The sequence below is a fragment of the Aotus nancymaae genome, unplaced genomic scaffold, assembly GCF_030222135.1.
Source record: "Aotus nancymaae isolate 86718 unplaced genomic scaffold, 86718_ANA_hifiasm-v0.15.2.pri h1tg000092l, whole genome shotgun sequence".
Lineage (NCBI taxonomy): Eukaryota > Metazoa > Chordata > Mammalia > Primates > Aotidae > Aotus > Aotus nancymaae.
In genome coordinates, this window is record NW_026988507.1 from 10018729 (window position 1) to 10038333 (window position 19605).

A 19605-nucleotide genomic window follows, 5' to 3' on the forward strand; every position below is an offset into this window, starting at 1 on the left:
CGAGATTGTGCCACTGTACTTCAGCCTGGGCGACAGAGCCTGATTTCGTCTGAAAAAAAAAGGCAGCAGGGAATAGTGGAAGGAGTGTGGGATGTGAAATTGAAAATCCTGTGTCTTGCTTTCAAACCTTTTATGTAAATATGTGATTTTGGATAAGTCACTTAATGCTTGGGCGTTCTTTCTCTTCTGTAAGGTAAGAGTTATATGTAAAGTTCCTTCTTCCATAGGCATTTGATTGGCCAGATGAGAAAGAAAAAGGAGTACTGTCACGATCTGCCATCTACTTGGGCCCTGTCCACAATGTGAAATGGACACTGTGAGAGTAAAACCATACTCAAAAGTGTATTTTTTTATTCTCTCAACAGTCAACACAGAAGGCTTCTGAGTCCAAATGTGGGGGATTTCTTCCCACCAACAAGCAATCAGTTTTGCAGCAGACACCAGCTGGGTGTCCTCTAATTCAGTTCTCACACTGACAACCTAGAAATAGCGTCTGATTCCACAGGCTGAGGGCACAGTCCCCAAGACCTCCCATCACCCCCAGTGCCAACACCCTTCAGACATCAATTGCAAATTTGGGTCTCTGGAACTTTGACCAACCACCTATTTTAAGTTGGAGTTTTTACAACACCTTTTTTGGGTTATATTAATTTTCTAGGGTGGTTCACAGAAATCTGGAAACACTTAGGTTTACTGGTTTATTTCAAATGATATTTCAAAGGATACAGACAAACAGAGAAAGAGATACATAGGGCGAGACTCGGAAGGATCCCGAGCTCAGGAGATTCTGTCCCTGTGGAGGTGGAGTGCACTGCTGTTGGTACATGGATAAGTTCTTGTTCTTTTCCTGTCAACCTCCATATGTTCAGCTGTCCAGAAATGCTCTGAACTCAGCCCTTTTTGCTTTTTATAGAAGTGTCATAATCAAGTATGTCGTTACCTAGGTATAATTGATTAAACCATTCGTGATTGGTGACCAACTTAACCTTCAGCTTCTCTCCCCTTGGAGGTTGGGGAATCGGGCTGAAAGTCCCAACCCTCTTAACCTGCCTAGGTTTTTCCAGTGACCAGCCCCTATCCTGAAGCTGCCTAGGGGCTACCAGTCAGCTCTCAACTTATTAGCATACAAAAAGACATCACTTTGGAGAGTCTAAGAATTTTAGGAGCCGTATGCCGTGCAACAAGGGTGGAAGACCTAATAAATATTTCACACTATCACAGACAGAAACTGGAGTGTCAAGCGTTAAGAGAAGTCCTCAATCCTAGTCACATACAATTATAAAATGCTGAATAGATAGCATGAGTTCATTTAAAAAATGAAGTGTAAGCCTAGTGCTGCCCTATTGTATGATTTTTTATATTTACCCTAAAAATATTTCAACTTTTAATAGGATGCTCCATTGGATTTGGTGCTCAGTCCTGGGCAGATCATTTCCAGTGCCCTGACTTAGGTTGAATTTTGTTATTTGAGTCAGCCCCATGAGTAAGCTTGCCTTGCTGGCTATTTATGTGCTTCTTGTTACTTAAGACATCTTGCTGAAGATGGATAGTGCATGCAGTCTTTGAAAGAGTGCTTTTTAATGGAAAACTGTTGCATTAAAAAGTGGCTTTGTGTTTTTATAGACCACACAATTCTAAGCCAAATGACACAGTTTCAAAATAGCTGTTGGTGGGTAGAACACACAGGTAAGTACTTGAGAGCCTGGTGCTAGATGTTTGAAGTGTTTGTAAGAAGAAAGCACAGCATGAGCCAGGTCTAGAGTTTCCTGTTTGATCATTTTTACAATATCTTAGAATAGATCTGCGGTACTTCATCTTTAATTAGATACATTCAAATATATCAGTTAAAGAGCTTTTGGTTCAGTATCCAATATTCGGAGCATTTATTCTGGTTTTGTTGGCATGCCTTTTACTGCCTCTCAAATCTCTGTTTGTGGTACTGTGTACAGTAAAGGTATACAGTAAAAAGCATTTTAAAGTGTAATGAATGATACTTGGTGCTGGTCCAAATGGAGTAAGTCTTCCACAGCCTGTCTCTCGACTGATTACCACTAAAAACTCTGAAAATAATGGAACATGCACCTGAGGATTCTGAAAAGTAAACAGCAGGAAGATTGGGTTGGGAAGTCAAAATTTGAAGACCAACTGGACTGGCAGTGAATTTACTGTTTCTATCATCTTTCCTTTCTTAATTTCTTGGCTTTTACCTTTGGAGGGTTGAGTCCCAGGACTGCTCAGTGAACACATAGAGCGGAAAACTCCAACAGAAACCCCTTCCTTCTAGTCAGAAGACTCAGAAGAGGGACCCTTGTGAGCCAGAAGATATAGAAGGAGTTCCCTCTCCTTTTTTCTTTTTTCTTTCTCTCCTTGCCCTGCCTTGGGGCCAACCCAGTTAAAAACCTGCACTGCTGCAGTGGTGATGGCAGTAGTGTAGCACTGTTGATGCTGAGATACAGCGCCTCTTTCTGTACAGAGGAAGTAGAAAAGGGATACCTAAGGTCTAGAGAGTGTGGGAGGGAATCAGTTGTTTTTTTCTCTGTAGTTTCTTTTGCTGTTATGCTACAAGGACAGTCTCAGTTACGTGGAACCGAAAAACAGAGTAAGGGATTAAGTTCTAAGAGAAAATCCTGGTTTTCTGCATAGCAGATTTGGAAAAGAGGGCCCTAGGGGCCAGAGGTTATCAGGGGAAGTGGTGGTGAAGAGAGTTGAAAAAGGGGATCTCCTGTTTCTGTGTATATGCTGAAACAAGTCCTGAGCTCACCCCTAAGCAGCACATGCACGATTCAGACCCAAAGGGGTATAGCAAATGTTTTGAGTACAGAACTGTGACATAAGGTACCACACAGTCCCTACTATCTCATGAATCTGAATGACAGACTATTGAAAATTGCGATTTAACAAGATGGCCGACTAGATACACACAGGAAGAGCTTCTCCCACTCAGAGACCAGACCATCAGGAAGAACTGCACACTCCCAACAGATCTTCAGAAAGAAAGTATTGAGAGTAGACAGAAGGAGGATGCAGATCCCGGGCTGAAGAGCGGGAGGAAACTCTGCATGGAGTTGCTGAGCACCAGGACTTGTTGCTGACCCTGAGCAGTTTCTAGGGAAGGGGCGAGTGAAATAGGCTTGGAGTGGCCCACTCTTGCACAGACCTCTAGTGTCCTCGCTGCAGGAGACCTCATGAACCCCATGAATATTTGAGCTGGCAGAGACAGAACTCCAGCATGCATGGAACCCCAGGGGTCTGGCGTGGGAATGGCTGCAGTGGAGCATGGTCATGTGTGCTCATCCTTCAGGTCCCACCATACTAGGTGGCTTTAGCCTTTGTTGGCTGTCAGACTTGGACAGAGCATATCTTGCTCAAGGGAAGGGGCCTGTCTGATCTGAGTGTCCCCCATTTGCTGTCCTAGTTCAAGGTTCCTGCCTGGCCACATCTGCTTGCAACATGACCTTGACTGCCCAGCTGGGCACTTGCCGGCAGCTACTGCCATAGCTTTTCTGTCAGAAGATCCTGCTGCATAGAGAGCTTCTGTAGGTGGGCCCCTGCTGGCATGCCCCACCCACAACCCTCCCCTGCCAGCATGCACTTGTTCACTGGCATGCACTTGCCTGCAGCCTCCCCCTGCTGCTTCTCTGGTGGGTGCAAATGATTACAACCAAAAACTCTGGAAGTAATGCAAAATGCAACTGAGGCTTCTGAAAAGTAAGTGGGCAGATTGGATAGGGAAGTCAAAATTTGAAGACCAACTGGTATGTCTGAATTTAGTATTTGTATCATCTTTCTTAATCTCCTGGCTTTTACCTTTGGAGGACTGAGTTACAGGATTGCTCAGTGAACACCATGTGTGCATGCTGACCTCACTGCCACCCTGCCACTGGTACACACACGTGCAGGGACCCCGACTGCCTTGTCAAAGCCCTTTTGCTGGCACACCCCATTGGAGTGTTACCGGCAGACTGGGAACACCTCGTCCCTTTCAGCAAAGCAGGAGCTTAACCTCAAGGGGCCAGAGAAAAAAGGCTGTGGGCCTGGTCCCAGGCCCCCAGGGTTAGAGCACACAGCCTAGGAATGCTAAGCTGAGCCTTGGCCCCCTGTAGTCATCCAGACATAAAGCCAATCAATTTAACACAACTTAGACCACTGTTAAACCCTCAAGGGCATCAAAGAATATGAAAGCAAAAAGCCCCATCCAAAGGACAGCAACTTTAAAGATTAAAGAAACATCAGCACACACAGATGAGAAAGAACCAGTGCAAACTCTGGCAATTCAAAAAGCCAGAGAGAGTCATCTTACCTCCAGATGACCACATGAGCTCCACAGCAAGGGTTCTTGATTGAAATCACTGAAATGATAGACATAGAATACAGAATCTAGATGGCAAATAAGGTCATCGAGATTGAGAAAGTTGAAACTGAATCCAGGGAATCTAAGGATTTCATTAAAATGACACAGAAGCTGTAAGATGAAATAGCCATTTTAAGAAAAAAACAAATTGTTCTTCTAGAGCTGAAAATCTACAAGAATTTTATAATACAGTCAAAAGTATTAAAGCAGAATAGACCAAGCTTAGGAAAGAATCTCATTGCCTGAAGACCAGTTCTTTGAATCAACTCAGTTGGACAAAATAAAGAAAAAATTTAAAAATGAACAAAACATCTGGGAAATAAGGGAGTATGTGAAGAGACCAAACCTACAACATATTGACATTCAAGGAAAAGGGGGAGAGAGCGCAAGCAACTAGGAAAACGTTTTTGTGGATATTGTCCAGGAAAATTTTCCCAACCTCACTAGAAAGGTCAATATGCAAATTCACTAAATTCCCTGAACCTCAGCAATATACTATACACGATGACCATCTTGAAAATACATAATTATCAGATTCTCCAAGGACAATGTGAAAGAAAAAATATTAAAGGCAGATTAGAGAGAAGGGTCAGGTCATATACAAAGGGAACCTCATTAGGCTAACAGCAGACCTTTCAGTAGAAATCTTACAAGCCAGAAGAGATTAGGGCAGGGGGTTATAGTCAGCAACCTTAAAGAAAAGAAATTTCAACCAAGAATTCCATTTCCAGCCAAACTATGCTTCATAAAAAAAGGATAAATGAAATTTTCTTGGGACTAGCAAACACTAAGGGAATTTATTACCACCACACCTGCCTTACAAGACATGCTTAAGTGAGTGCTCAAAATGGAAATGAAAGACTATTGTCTGCCACTACAAAAACATGCTTAAGTACATAGCCCACTGACACTATAAAGCAACTATATAATCAAGTCTACATAACAACCCTCTAACAACATGATGAAAGGATAAAATCTTATAGCAATATTAACCTTCAGCATAAACAGGGTTGGGTGCAGTGGCTTATGCCTGTAATCCCAGAACTTTAGGAGGCTGAGGCGGGTGGATCACCTGAGGTTAGGAGTTTGAGACTAGCCTCACCAACATGGTGAAACTGTGTCTCTACCAAAAATGCAAAAAAATTCGCCAGGCATGGTGGTGCATGCTTGTAATCCCAGCTACTCCAGAGGCTGAGGCAGGAGAATCACTTGAACCTGGGAGGTAGAGGTTGCAGTGAGCTGAGATTGCACCACTACACTCCAGTCTGGGTGACAGAGTGAGGCCCCCTCTTAAAAACAAAACAAAACAAAAATGTCTTGAACATAAACAGGATAAATGCCCACTTTGAAGGCACGAAGTGACAAGTCATGAAGAAGTCCCAACTGTATGCTGCCTTCAAAAGACCCATCTTAAATGCACAGCCACTCATAGGCTCAAAGTGAAGGGATGGAGAAAGATCTATCAAGCAAACAAAATAAAAGAGAGCAGGAGTTGCTATTTTTATTTCAGAAAAAAACAGACCTTAAATTATCAATGGTCAAAAAGGACAAAGAGCCAAGCTGCAGTGGCTCATGCCATTAATTCCAGCACTTTGAGAGGCTGAGGTGGGCAGATCACCTGAGGTCAGGAGTTCAAGAGCAGCCTGGCCAACATAGTGAAACCCTGTCTCTACTATGAATACAAAAATTAGCTAGGTGTGGTGGTGCACAGCTGTAGTCCCAGGTACTTGGGAGGCTGAGGCATGAGAATCACTTGAACCTGGGAGGTGGAGGTTGTAGTGAGCTGAGACTGTGCTACTGCACTCCAGCAGGGTGACACAGAGTGAGACTCCATCTAAAAGTAAATGAATAAAAAGGACAAAGAAGGGCAGTAGATAATAATAAAGGGTTCAATTATATAAGAAGACTTTCATAAATATATATGCACCCAACACTGGCATGCCCAAAGCAATAAAACATGTTCTTAAGAGACCTATGAAGAGACCTAGATAATCACACAATAATAGTGGGAGTCTTCAACATGTCACCGACAGTGTTAGATCATTGAGGCAGGAGAGTAACATATTTGGGACCTAAACTTGACATTTAACCACATGGATCTAACAGACATCTACATGATACGCCACCCAACAACAAGAGAATATATATTATTCTCACCTGCACATGGCACATACTCTACAATTGACCATAATGCAATTCTCAACAAATTAGAAAAAAACCCACAGAATCCTACTAACCAGACTTTCAGACCATAGTGCAATAGAAATAGAAATCGATACCAAGAAGGTCTCCTCAGATCATACAATTACTTGGAAATTAAACAACCTGCCCCTGAATGACTTTTGGTTAGAATGAAATTAAGGCAGAAATCAGTAAATTCTTTGAAATGAATGGAAACAGAGATAGAACTCACCTGAATCTTTGAGATGCAGCTAAAGCAGTGTTAAGAGGAAAGTTTATAGTGCTAAATGCTTATGTTGAGTTAGAAACATCTCAAATTAACAACCCAGCATCACGCGTAGAGAAACTAGAAAAACAAGAATGAACCAGCTCTAAAGCTAGCAAAAGAAATAATGAAATTCCTAGCTGAACTGAACAAAAATTGACAGATCAAAATTCATATAAAAGATTGGTGAAACCAAAAGTTGGTTTTTTGAAAGAATGCGTAAGATTGAGAGACTATTAGCTTTAGCTGGACTAGTAAAAAGATCCTAATAAACACAATTAGCAATGACAAAGGTGACATTACCACCAACCCCATAGAAATACAAAAAACAAAAACCCCTCAGAGACTATTACAAATACCTCTATGCACACAAACTAGAAAACCTAGAGAAAATAGATAAATTCCTGGAAACGTAAAACCTTTCAAGATCAAACCAGGAAGAAGTGGAATACCTGAACACATCAATAATGAGTTTTGAAATTGAATCAGTAATAAAAAATCTACCAACCAGCAAAAGCGCTGGACCAGATGTATAAAGAAAAGCTGGTACCAATCCTATTGAAACTTACAGAAAATATTGAGTAAGAGGGACTTTTCTCTAACTCATTCTATGAGGCCAGATCATTCTAATACCAAAACATGAAAACTTCTGGCTAATATCCCTGATGAACATAGTTACAAAGAGCCTTAACAAACACTAGCAAACTGAATTAAGCAGAACATCGAAAAGCTAATCCACCACAAAATAGGCTTTATTCCTGGGATGCAAGGTTGGTTCAATATATGGAAATCTGTGTGATTTATCACATAAACAAAACTGAAAACCATATGATGATCTCTACTGACACAGAAAGGCTTTCAACAAAATTCCTTCATGTAAAAAACCCTCCACAAACAAGGCATTGAAGGAACAAACCTCAAAATAATAGGAGCCATTCATGACAGACCCACAGCCAACATTATACCAAATGGACAAAACCTGGAATCATTCTTGAGAACCAGAACAAGACAAGGATTCCAATCTCACCACTCCTATTCAACATAGTACTAGATGTCTTGGCCAGAGCAATCATGCAAGAGAAAGTAGTAAAAGTCATCCAGATAGCAAGAGAGGAAGTCAAACCATATCTGTTTGCAGATGATACAATTCTATAGTTAGAAAATCCCATACTCTCTCTCCAAAGGCTTCTAGAAGTAATAACTTCAGTAAAGTTTTAGGATACAAAATCAATCTACAAATATCAGTAGCATTTCTATACATCAATAATGTTGAAGCTAAGAGCCAAATCAAAAATGCAATCTTATTCACAAAAGCCACACAAATAATAAAATACCGTAGGAATACAGCTATACAGGAAAGTGAAATATGTGTACAGTGAGAATTACCACACATTGCTAAAGGAAGTTGAAAAGAACACAAACAAATGGAAAAACATTCCATGTTCATTGATAGGAAAAGTTAATATTGTTAAAATGGTCTTACTGTCCAATGCAGTTTACAGAGTCAATGCTATTTCTATCAAATTACATAATTTTTCATAGAATTAGAAAAAATTCTAAAATTAATATGCAACCAAAAAAGAGACTACACAGCCAAAATGATCCTAAGTAAAAAGAACAAAGCCAGAGACGTCACCCTACCAACTTCAAAGTATACCACTTGGCTACAGTAACCAAAACAGCATGATACTGGTACAAAGATAGACATATAGAGTAGTGGAACAGGTTAGAGAACCCAGAAATAAAGCTGTACACTGACAGCCATCTGATCTTTGACAAAGTCAACAATAACAAGCAATGGGGAAAGAATTCCTTATTTAATAAACGGTGTTTGAATAGCTGGTTAGCCACATACAGAATTTTGCAACTGGACCTCTTCCTTTCTTCATATACAAAAATCAACTCAAGATGGAATTGACCGAAGGCTTAAAACCTAAAACTATAAAAAGCCTAGAAGGGAACCTAGGAGATACCATTCTAGACATAGGCCTTGGCAAAGATTCCATGATGAAGCCTCCAAAAGCAATTGCAACAACAGCAAAAAAAAATTGAAAAATGGAATCTAGTTAAACTAAAGAGCTTCTACATAGCAAAAGAAACTAGTGCAAGTAAACAGGCCACCTTCAAAAGGGGGGAAAATATTTGCAGACCATGATCTAACAAAGATTTAATATCCAGAATCTGTAAGGAACTTAAATCAAGAAGCAAAAAACAAGCAGTCCCAGTTAAAAAACGGGCAAAGGACATGAACAGACACTTTTTAAAAGAAGACATATAACCAACAAGAATATGAAAAAATGCTCAACATTGCTAATCATTAAAGAAATGCAGATCAAAACCACAATGAGATAGTATCTCACAGCAGTCAGAATGACTATTATTGAAAAGTTAAAAAAATAACATGTGGAGAGACTGTGGAGAAAAGGAAACACACAGTGCTGGTGGTAACATAAATTAGTTCAACCACAGTGGAAAGCATTGTGGTGATTTCTCAAAGAATGTAAAACAACTACCATTCGATCAAGTGATCCCATTACTGGGTATACACCCAAAGAAATATAAATTATTCTACCATAAAGACATATGCAAACATGTTCATCATGGCACTGTTCACAATAGCAAAGACATGGAATCATCCTAGATGTTTAACAATGGTGGACTGGATAAAGAAAATGTATTGGGCCGGGCGCGGTGGCTCATGCCTGTAATCCCAACACTTTGGGAGGCTGAGGCGGGTGGATCACGAGGTCAAGAGATCGAGACCATCCTGGTCAACATGGTGAAACCCCATCTCTACTAAAAATACAAAAAAGAGTTAGCTGGGCATGGTGGCGCATGCCTCTAATCCCAGCTACTCAGGAGGCTGAGGCAGGAGAATTGCCTGAACCCGGGAGGCGGAGGTTGCAGTGAGCCGAGATCGTGCCATTGCACTTCAACTGGGTAACAAGAGTGAAACTCCGTCTCAAAAAAAAAAAAAAAAAAAAAATGTATTACATATACACCATGGAATCCTACACAGCTGTAAAAAACAATGAGATCATGTCCTTTGCAGCAACATGAATGCTGCTTGTAACTTTATCCTATGTGAATTAATGCAGGAACAGAAAATCAGATAATTAATGTTCACACTTAATAAGCGAGAGTTGAACATTTGCCTACTCATGGACACAAAGAGGAACAGTGGACACTTGGGCTTACTTGGGGGTGGAGATTGGGAGGAGGGTGAGGATCAAAAAACTACCTATCAGATACTATGCTCACTACCTGGGAGAGAAAATAATTTGTACACCAAACTCCAGTGACATGCAATTTACCCATGTAACAAACCTGCACATTTAAGAAAATATTTTTAACAGGACCCAATGACTAACAACATAATATCCAACATGTTCAGAATATAATGCAAAGGCACTTAACATATAGAGAGTCAGGGAAATCTGACAAGTTACTAACGGAAAAGACAACAGGTGCTGCCTACAAGATGACCCACATGATGGATTTATCAAAGACTTTAAATTGGCTTTGATAGCTGTGATCCAAAAGATAAAGGTGAATATACTTGAAATGAAAGCAAAGATAGAAGTTCTTAACAGAAAAATAGGTACTCCAATAAAGGAATCAAGTAGAAAATGGATTGATTTAATAGCAGAGGGAGATGAAAAAAGTGAGTAAACTTAAGATAGAGCAATAGAAATAGTTCAAACAATAGAAGTTACCTAAAATAAGAGGAAATATGGGGAAAAAAATGAACCAACTCTTTAGGGACTTGTAGGGCAATATTTGGGTTTCTAACATTTGTGTCAGCATAATCCCAGAAGAGGAAAAATATCTGAAGAAAAAAATATGTGAAGAAATAATGCCTGAAAAGTCTCCAAACTTGGTGAAAGGTATAAACTTACAGATTCAAGAAACTCAGCAAACTTGAAATGGTATTATTTCAAAGAAAGTCATGCCCAGATATATTATAATCAAATTTCTGATAATGAAAGGGTTGGGCATGTCAGGAGCTTGTAGTCACCAGTCTGTTCTAACAGGTTAAAAATGGAACAAATTGAAAAATCAGCAGTTCTTCTTGGACCTAAAGAGAAGTGAGGTCATAGGGCAAACCACTGCCTCCAAAACTGGAGAGACAGGTAGATGCAGCTAATCATAATTTACTTGAGTGGTAACCAATGAACAAAGTCTTCCATGGGAACCATTGCTTGTATGGGAAAACCGGCGTTGTAGTTGACAAATTGCTGGAGATTCACCGTGGATGAATCTTAGATTTTAAAGACTCCAGGAGGACCTAGTCAGCAGAAGCGGGTGGAGTGGTCTTCAGCTCTTACAAATTTCACCTATTGGTGCTCTATCAGGTTTTCACAGTGAATATTAGAGAAAAATTCCCTTTGCTTCTGGCACAAGGAGGGGAAACAGAGCAATTTTGATGTATACGAGAGTACTCTGTTTTGTTTTGTTTTAAAATGAGGTTTGACCCCCCAAAAATTAGTTAAACACAGCGTAGGTGGCCGTGGGTAAGCAAAAACACCCAATTCTACTTCTCTCTAGCCTTTTATTTGAGGAAAGGGGATTAGTAAGCTCCTGTACTCTCTAGCCATTCTGTTCCAACTAAGAGAGAAGAGAACTGAGAAGCACTTGTGAAGTTCACTGAAGACTGAGACCTAATCATAACACTGTAGAATGTTTCCCCTGCCCCCACACCTTACCACTTTATTACTGATGATGTATTTATGTCAGTTTCCTTTAACCAGTGTGTCATGTCTGGCTATCAAGAAAAAAATTAGAAAATATACTAAAGGGGAAAAATGGGCTGAAGGAAGAGACAAAGCAAGTATCAGAATCAAAATCAGACATGTCAGGGGTACTGGAATCCTCAGATTGGGAATTGAAAACAACTTTAATAAGCTAAAGGCGCTAATGGATAAAATAGCTTGCAAGGAGACATGGATAATGTAAGCAGAGAGATGAGAATTCTAAGAATTCAGTAAAAGAAATGCTAGAGATCAAAAACACTATACCATAAATGAAGAATGTTGAGCTGGGTATCCCAATGCTATGGGAAGCTGAGGCAGGAGGATCACTTGAGGCCAGGAGTTTGAGACCATCCTAGGCAACATAGTCAGATTGCAGCTCTACAAAAATTTTTTAAAAAATAGCTGGACATAGTGGTGCATGCCTCTAGTCCCATCTACTTGGGAGGCTGAGGTGGGAAGATCCCTTGGGCTCAGGATTTGGAGTCTGTTGTGAGCTGCGATCACACCCCTGTCCTCCAGCCTGGCTGACAGAGCAAGATTCTGACTCAAAAAAAAAAAAAAAAGAATGCCTTTGATAGACTTTAGTAGACTAAAGAAAGAATGTCCAAGCTTGGGCGTGTCTTTAAAATAATCCTCCAAAACTGAAAAGCAAAGTGAAAAAATACTGGGGGAAAACATAACAGAATATCAGAACCTTGAGAGAACTACAAAAGGTGTAACATAATATGTGAAAGAAATATCAGGAAGAGAGAAAGGAAAAGAAGAAATATTTGAAGCAATGACAGAATTTCCCAGCCCAACCACAGATCCCAGAAGTTCCTAGATGACAAAGCAGGATAAATTGCAGAATATCTACGTGAAGTCATGTCACTTTTAAACTACAGGAAAATCAAAGGTGAAAATCCTGAAAGAAGCCAGAGAGAGAAAGAAACACCTTATCTATAGAAGAGCAAAGATAAGAATGCCTTGTGCTAACAAGAGAGTGGAGTGAAATATTTAAAGTGTTGAGGGAATAAAGCCCTACCAATCTAGGGTTTTGTACACTGTTAAATATTTCCAACAAAACTGAAGGATAAATAGAAATTTGCTTAAACAAAGGAAATTTGTGGCCAGTAGACCTGCCATGCAAGAAATGTAAAAAATGATAATAAGTCAGAAACTCAGATCTACATAAGAAATCATTGGAGAGAAATAAATGAAAGTAAAACTTTCATTTTTTAAATTAATCATTGATCTGAGACAACAGTTTATTGAAAGTAATAGCAATAATGCCTTTGATGATGTGTGCTTGTCTATATATATACTGGTTTATACTTAAGCACATATATCCATGGTTTGTTTAGCCCCCATTTTTTTTCTCCTTGATTTTCAGTTTTGGAGGTTTCTATTGAATATGTCCTCAAGCTCAGAGATTCTTTCTTGTGTGTATATGTGCTTGTGTGTGCATGTGTGTATATGTGTATGCTTATTTACATGTGAAATGCATGACACAAATTATACAAGGGACGGAAGGAATTAGCATTGTTTTGCTATTATAAGGTATTCATACTACACATGAAATAATATAGTGGCACTTGAAAGTGGACCTGAATTAGTTGTAGATGTATATTGCAAACTCTAGGGCCAGCACAAAGAAAAAGTAATGAAAATAGTATAACTGATGTGGTAAGAAAGGAGAGAAAGCTGGGCGTGGTGGCTTATGCCTGTAATCTCAGCACTTGGAAGACCAAGGTGGGCAGATCATGAGGTCAAGAGATCTAGACCATCCTGGTCAACATGTTGAAACCCCATCTCTACTAAAAAAAACAAAAATTAGCTGGGCATGGTTGTGTGCGCCTATAGTCCCAGATGGTCAGGAGGCTGAGGCGGGAGAATTGCTTGAACCCGGGAGGCAGAGGTTGCAGTGAGCCGAGATCGTGCCACTACACTCCAGCCTGGCAACAGAGGTAGACTGTGTCTCAAAAAAAAAAAAAAAAAAAAGGAAGCGAATACAGAAATACAGAATCACATAAAATGCTCAACTAAATCCACACAAGGAAGAAAAAGAGTGGATGACAAAAATAAGAAAATAGAAAATAACAAATATGGTAGACTTTGATCTAACTATCAGTAATCAGTTCAAATGTCAGTGGTCTAAATGTACCAATTAAAAGACAGATTGTGGGAGTGCATGAAAAAACAAGACCCAAATATATTGTTGTCTACATGAGACTCTCTAAATATAAGTACATATAGATTAAAAGCATGGGAAAGACATACCATGCTAACATTTATCGGAAGAAAATGGAATTAGCTATATTAATTCCAAACAGCAGATTTCAGAGCAAGTAAAGTTATCAGGGATAAAGAGAGGTGTGTTTTGTAATGGTAAAAGTGTTCCAATTTACCTTATGTGTCTAATAACAGAGTGACCAAATTCTCAAATGCAAATACTGGTAGAACTGTGAGGAAAAATAGATGAATCGCTATTGTGGTTGGAGACTTCATTACCCCTCTATTAGAAATGGCCACATTTAGCAGGCAGAAAATCAGTAAAGACATTGTTGAACTGAACAACACCAATACTCAACTGGGTATAAATGATATTTGCAGACTACGTCATCCAACAAGAGAATACACATTCTTCCGTAGCTCAGATGGAACACTCACCAATGTAGAACACATTCTGAATCATGAAACACACCTTAACAATTTAAAAATAATACAATCATATAATAATTATCCTTAGACCATGATGGAATTAAACAAAATCAACAGCAGAAAGATAGCTGGATAATTCCAAAATGCTTGCAGTTTAAATAACACACTTCTAAATAACACAAGCCGTGAAATCTCAAAAAAAAAAAAAAAAAAAAACAATAACACAAGCCATGAAATCTCAAAAAAAAAAACAAAAAAGTTTGAGCTAAATGAAAGTGAAAAATGAAAATTTGTGGAATTCACTGAAAGCAGTGCTTCTAAAATTATAGTGTTTGATATATTTATTAGACAAGGAGAAAGTGCTAGTCAGTCTTCTAAGCTTTCACCTTAGGAGACAAGAAAAGGGTAAGCAGAAGATAAGAAATAGTAAATATTGGAGTGGAAATGATATTGAAAACAGGAAATTGATAGAGAAAATCAACAAAACAAAGAACTGGTTATTTGAAAAGGTAGAATAAACAGGGCTTTAGCCAGGCTAAGAAAAAAAAGACTACATAAATTATGAATATCTGATATCAAAGAGGTGACAGCATTACAGGTTCCATGGACATTAAAAAGTGATGAAGGAATACTATGAATAACTCTATCCCTACAAGCTGCATAACTTGGCTGAAATGGACCAATTCCCTGAAAGAGTATACCAACTCTCACTCAAGAAGAAATAGACAGTCTGACTAACTCTACAATTATCAAAGAAATTTAATTAATAATTAACCTTCTAAAACTGAAAGCACCAGGCTCATATGGGTTCACAAGTGAATTCTACCAAAGATTTAAGAAAGAAACTGTACCAATTGTTTAGAGTTTCCTTCAGAAGACGGAGAGAGAGGGAATACTTTCTAACTCATTTTATGAAGCCAGTATTAATACCAAAACCAGACAAAGGTGTTACAAGAAAACTCTAGACCAGTATCTCTCAGGTACATAGATGTAGATATCATCAACAAAGTATCATAAAATTGAATTCAACACTACACAGAAAGACTTAAACACCAAAATCAAGTGGGGTTTGTCCCAAGTATGCAAGACTTACTCAACTTTTCAAAATTGATATTCATCACATCAACAGACTAAATAATCACATCATATCAATAGAAGTTTGAGACCAGCCTGGGCAACAGAACAATACCTTATCTCTTAAAAAATAATAGTAAAATAAAAAGAATGACTAAAAAACAACAGTAATCAAGATATTGCGGTGAAAGAATAGACGTGTAGATCAGTGAGACAGAGTGCCCAAAAATGGACTTTGTAAGATGCTTAGCAGCATCCCTGGCCTGTATCCACTAAGTACCAGTAGCAAAACTCCTGCTGGTGGTTGTGACTAGTAAATGTGTGCTGTTGGTGCCAGTAATCCCTAGGTAGGAGGGTTCAGGGGGCCATATCTTAGAACCACTGCCCTAATCCATACTTTGAAATCCCTGCGTGGAGCCTGTTGGGTTGTCTTTTCCTTTTTATAAATATGCACTGGTATTTGTCCTGCTCATTTCAGAAAATGGCCCTAAGAATGAAATGAGATAATGACGTGGAAGTGCTTTGACAAAAACTCCAGATTCTATTATTTTGTGGTTAGGAATAAGAAAATGCTAAAATAAAGAAATGTTAAAGGATGTCCAGAGGTGAAGGGAAGTAACTATGATGGTCACAACTGAAGGAAAAATATTTTGAATAGAGATTGATATTTAAGGGAAGATGTAAAATGGCTGTTCAAACAGGATCTTGTTGGATGGCATTACTTTGGTGTCACCCAAGCCCAGGTTCTGGCCTTCCATTTTTCTGGTCTACAAAGATGATTATTTTCTTTTTAGTTCTTATTGAGTTGATTGGGGATAGGACTGATTATTTCCATTAACCCAACCTAAAATAGACTGAGAAAGGACCAGAATCCTTTTTGTAAAGTAAGGAGAAGTACCAAGCGAATTGAAATGCCGTTTTAGCTGGTCAGTGTTTTGGGATTTTTTTTGTTCTATCTCTTCTTACAGAAGAAGGATCTGACACCTTTATGGAACGTAGTTTGGTGACCTTGTAATCAGAACAAAGCAGTTATTTGCATTCCTAGTACAGTGTAGTTGGTGGCTGATAATTATTCATGTTCTTTTGGTTTCTTTCCAATATATAGGGAAATCTACCAAATCAAGCAGAACTTTTCACTGGTTTGTCAGGGCACTCTTTACCCGTCTCGTCAGAGACACTTTGATAAGTCTTTGAGTTTGTGGTTTGTTTTTTGTTTTTTATTTTCCTGCCAGGGATTTTATACAAATTAATTGGCCTTCTAATAATACCTTTTGTCAAACTAATAATAATATGACAAATTAAGTTACATCATATTCTCTCTATGCCTTTCTGAGGGAATATTGTTATTGCATTCATTTACAATAACTGATATTTGGAAACCTCCATCAGGAATTTGTTTATAAACTACTCTTAAGTAAAGGAGCCGAGATTGTGCCACTGTACTCCAGCCTGGGCAACAGAGAGGGACTCCGTCTCAAAAACAACAACAACAATAAACAAATATACAAACAAAAAACACAAAACCCCAGCTTTATTATAGTATAATTAACATATAAGAAATTGCACATAGTGTGAAATTGATAGTTTTTGCAACAGTGACAGATAGCTCTCTTAAAGTCATTGTATGTAAGAAATAATGAGCGGCAAAACGTTAGTGGTGCACAGTATTGATGTGAAACCTGTTGATCACATCCAGAATTTAAGAAGACATAGCAAGTAAGTAATGTTGAACTGATACGTGGTCTGAAAAAAAGCTTAAGTCCAAATGATTAGATTTTAAAACATGAGGTATTTGTTAGATGAATAATAATAATAATAATAATAAACTATTGAAGGAAACTGCTTTCTGTAGAAACTACGCACCCTTCTGTCCTTTATTTTTCAACCATAGTCCTAATTAATTCATGTATTCTGCATTTCCATGGTAGCAAGATATCATCTGTAGATGCTGGTAATTTAGCAGTTGCTAATGGATTATAATAAATGATACTATTACAGAAATGCCAGCTACTATACTGGAGTCCGTAGTTCAGGAGACTTTTCTTTTTTCTCTGACTTAATTTCTTTGTATTTCTTGACGTATTTAAGATGCACATAGTTTTGACCCAATTAATTTTTTATTGAATGGATGCAAAAGAGAGAGAAATTTGTTACTGAATACCACTAAAAGGATTATTTGGAAACATTTAATAAGTAAGCATAATGCATAATTCCTTTCATTAAGCTATACATGTTTTTTTGAATGTATTATTTCTGGAAATTAATACCAGAAAGAGTGAGATCTTAGATACGTTGTATTTTTTTCTCCCTTCCATTTCTCTTTTCCTTTCCTCACTCCTGCCCTTCGATAGACACTAAGTACCTAATATTTCCAAAATTATACTAGAGTCTCCTAATACATTATTTTTATAACTATATTGTGAAGTATATAGTTAACCACTATCTAAGTATAAATGAGATGCAAAAATGTATTCAGGACTATCTTCCTTTGCTGGGTTTATGTCTAGAGATTGCTAAACATGGCTGTTCACCAAGTGGCCACATTTCTTATAAGAAGACACTGCTCAGCTCTTGATTATTCAAGCACTGTCTAGCTCTTTCATCATGATTTGTTTTGGGGTATATTCATGCTGTTTTTGCCTCTCATCAGTGAATGGATGAGAAAAAACAAGAGAACTCATATTAGGTTAATTACTTTTATATTTATCAGCTGTGTCTATGATAACATTTTTGTGGAGTATGTTATTTTTAAACATATGGGAAAATTTATAATTCCGAAGGTTAATTTTTTTGTGAAACAAAGTATTTGTTCATCATGATAAGAATGAACAATTTGCTTTCTCATTCCCTGGCCATCTTGGTGGCTGTTCTTGGTTGGGGGCCATCTGGCACCTAAGCCAGGAAGGTGGCAAAGAAAATGAAAAGGTCACTCGAGTTGATCAGCTCTAGGGTTCAACTCCTTAGGAAAAGTGGAGAAAGTACATGCTGAGGTACAAGCAGATTCTGAAGATGATTAGATAAGAAAAAGCAAAATTCATCATCCTCACTAACAAGGGCCCAGCGTTGGGAAAATCCCCAATAGGTACTGAACCATGTCCCAAACTGGTGCTCATCACTACAGTGGTAATAATATTGAATTGGGCACAGCATGTGGAAAATACCGCAGACGGTACATACTGGCGATCATTGATTCAGGTTATTCTGATATCTTTAGAAGCATGCCAGAAGATACTGGTGAAAAGTAAACCATGCAAAATCATTTTTCTTTAGTAAAATTTGCCAGAGGTTCACGCCTGTAATCCCAGCACTTTTGAATGCTGAGGTGGTAGGATCATTTGAGGCCAGAAATTGGAGACCACTCTGGGCAACATAGTGAGACCCCGGGGAGTTGGGGAGGGATAACATGAGGAGAAATGCCAGAGGCAGGTGGTGGGGAGGAAGGCAGCAAACCACACTGCCATGTGTGTACCTACGCAACCATCTTACATGTTCTTCACATGTACCCGAAAGCCTAAAATGCAATAAAAAAATATATATATATATAAATAAAAAATAAATAGCTGGGCATGGTAGTGGTTGCCTGCTACCCCAGCTACTCAAGAGGCTGAGGCAGGAGGATTTCTTGAGTCTAGGAGGTCCAGGCTGCAGTGAGCCAAGATTGCATCAGTATGCTCCAGTCTGGGGGTCAGAGTGGGACCCTGGGTTTAACAAGAAGAAAAGAGTAAGCAGTTTTCCCCAAAGCAACCTGTGTATGAGATTAAACAGTGAAGAAGAAAGAAGAGAAAAAGTAAATAGAAAAATTGGATTTTATGCTGAATATTCTTTAAGTAATGTAAAGTTTGGGGAGAGTGAAGAAACATGCAGTTGTATGTGCGTTAATATTTCTGTAGTCCTGAATAGATGTGTAATAAGTAGTTTCTACAGTTGTGAATAGATGTGTAATAGTATTAGTAGAATGATGAAAAAAAGTAAGTAGAAAGCTATATGTTTAGGGAGATGGCAGAATGATACTAGAAATTAAAACTGATTTCATAGAATTAACATGTCTATGTAAATGATAAAATGGTTTAAAAGGATTTGGAAACATTAACCATGTTTACTGTGTTTAAATAATACACTCATTATTAAAGAGTAAAGTTCTTTCAAATAAACATGGTTCTTAGATACAAATACAGTACCAACAACAGCAATGGCAACAAAGTGAGACCCCTTCTCTACCAAAATAAAAAAATTAGCCAGGTGCGGTGGCACGTGACTGTAGTCCTAGCTACTCGGGAGGCTGAAGTGGGAGGATCACTTGAGCCCAGGGGTTCAAGGCTGCAGTGAGTTGTGATTGCACC

General features: G+C 38.6%; 1 protein-coding gene and 1 pseudogene across 1 annotated transcript in view; both read left to right on the plus strand.

Annotated features, from left to right (window-relative positions):
* LOC110568905 (large ribosomal subunit protein eL30-like) overlaps positions 1-18709 on the plus strand; it is a 35567-nt pseudogene extending 16858 nt beyond the window's left edge.
* SLC2A13 (solute carrier family 2 member 13) overlaps positions 1-19605 on the plus strand; it is a 361442-nt gene that overhangs the window by 19558 nt on the left and 322279 nt on the right. The window lies entirely within an intron of this gene.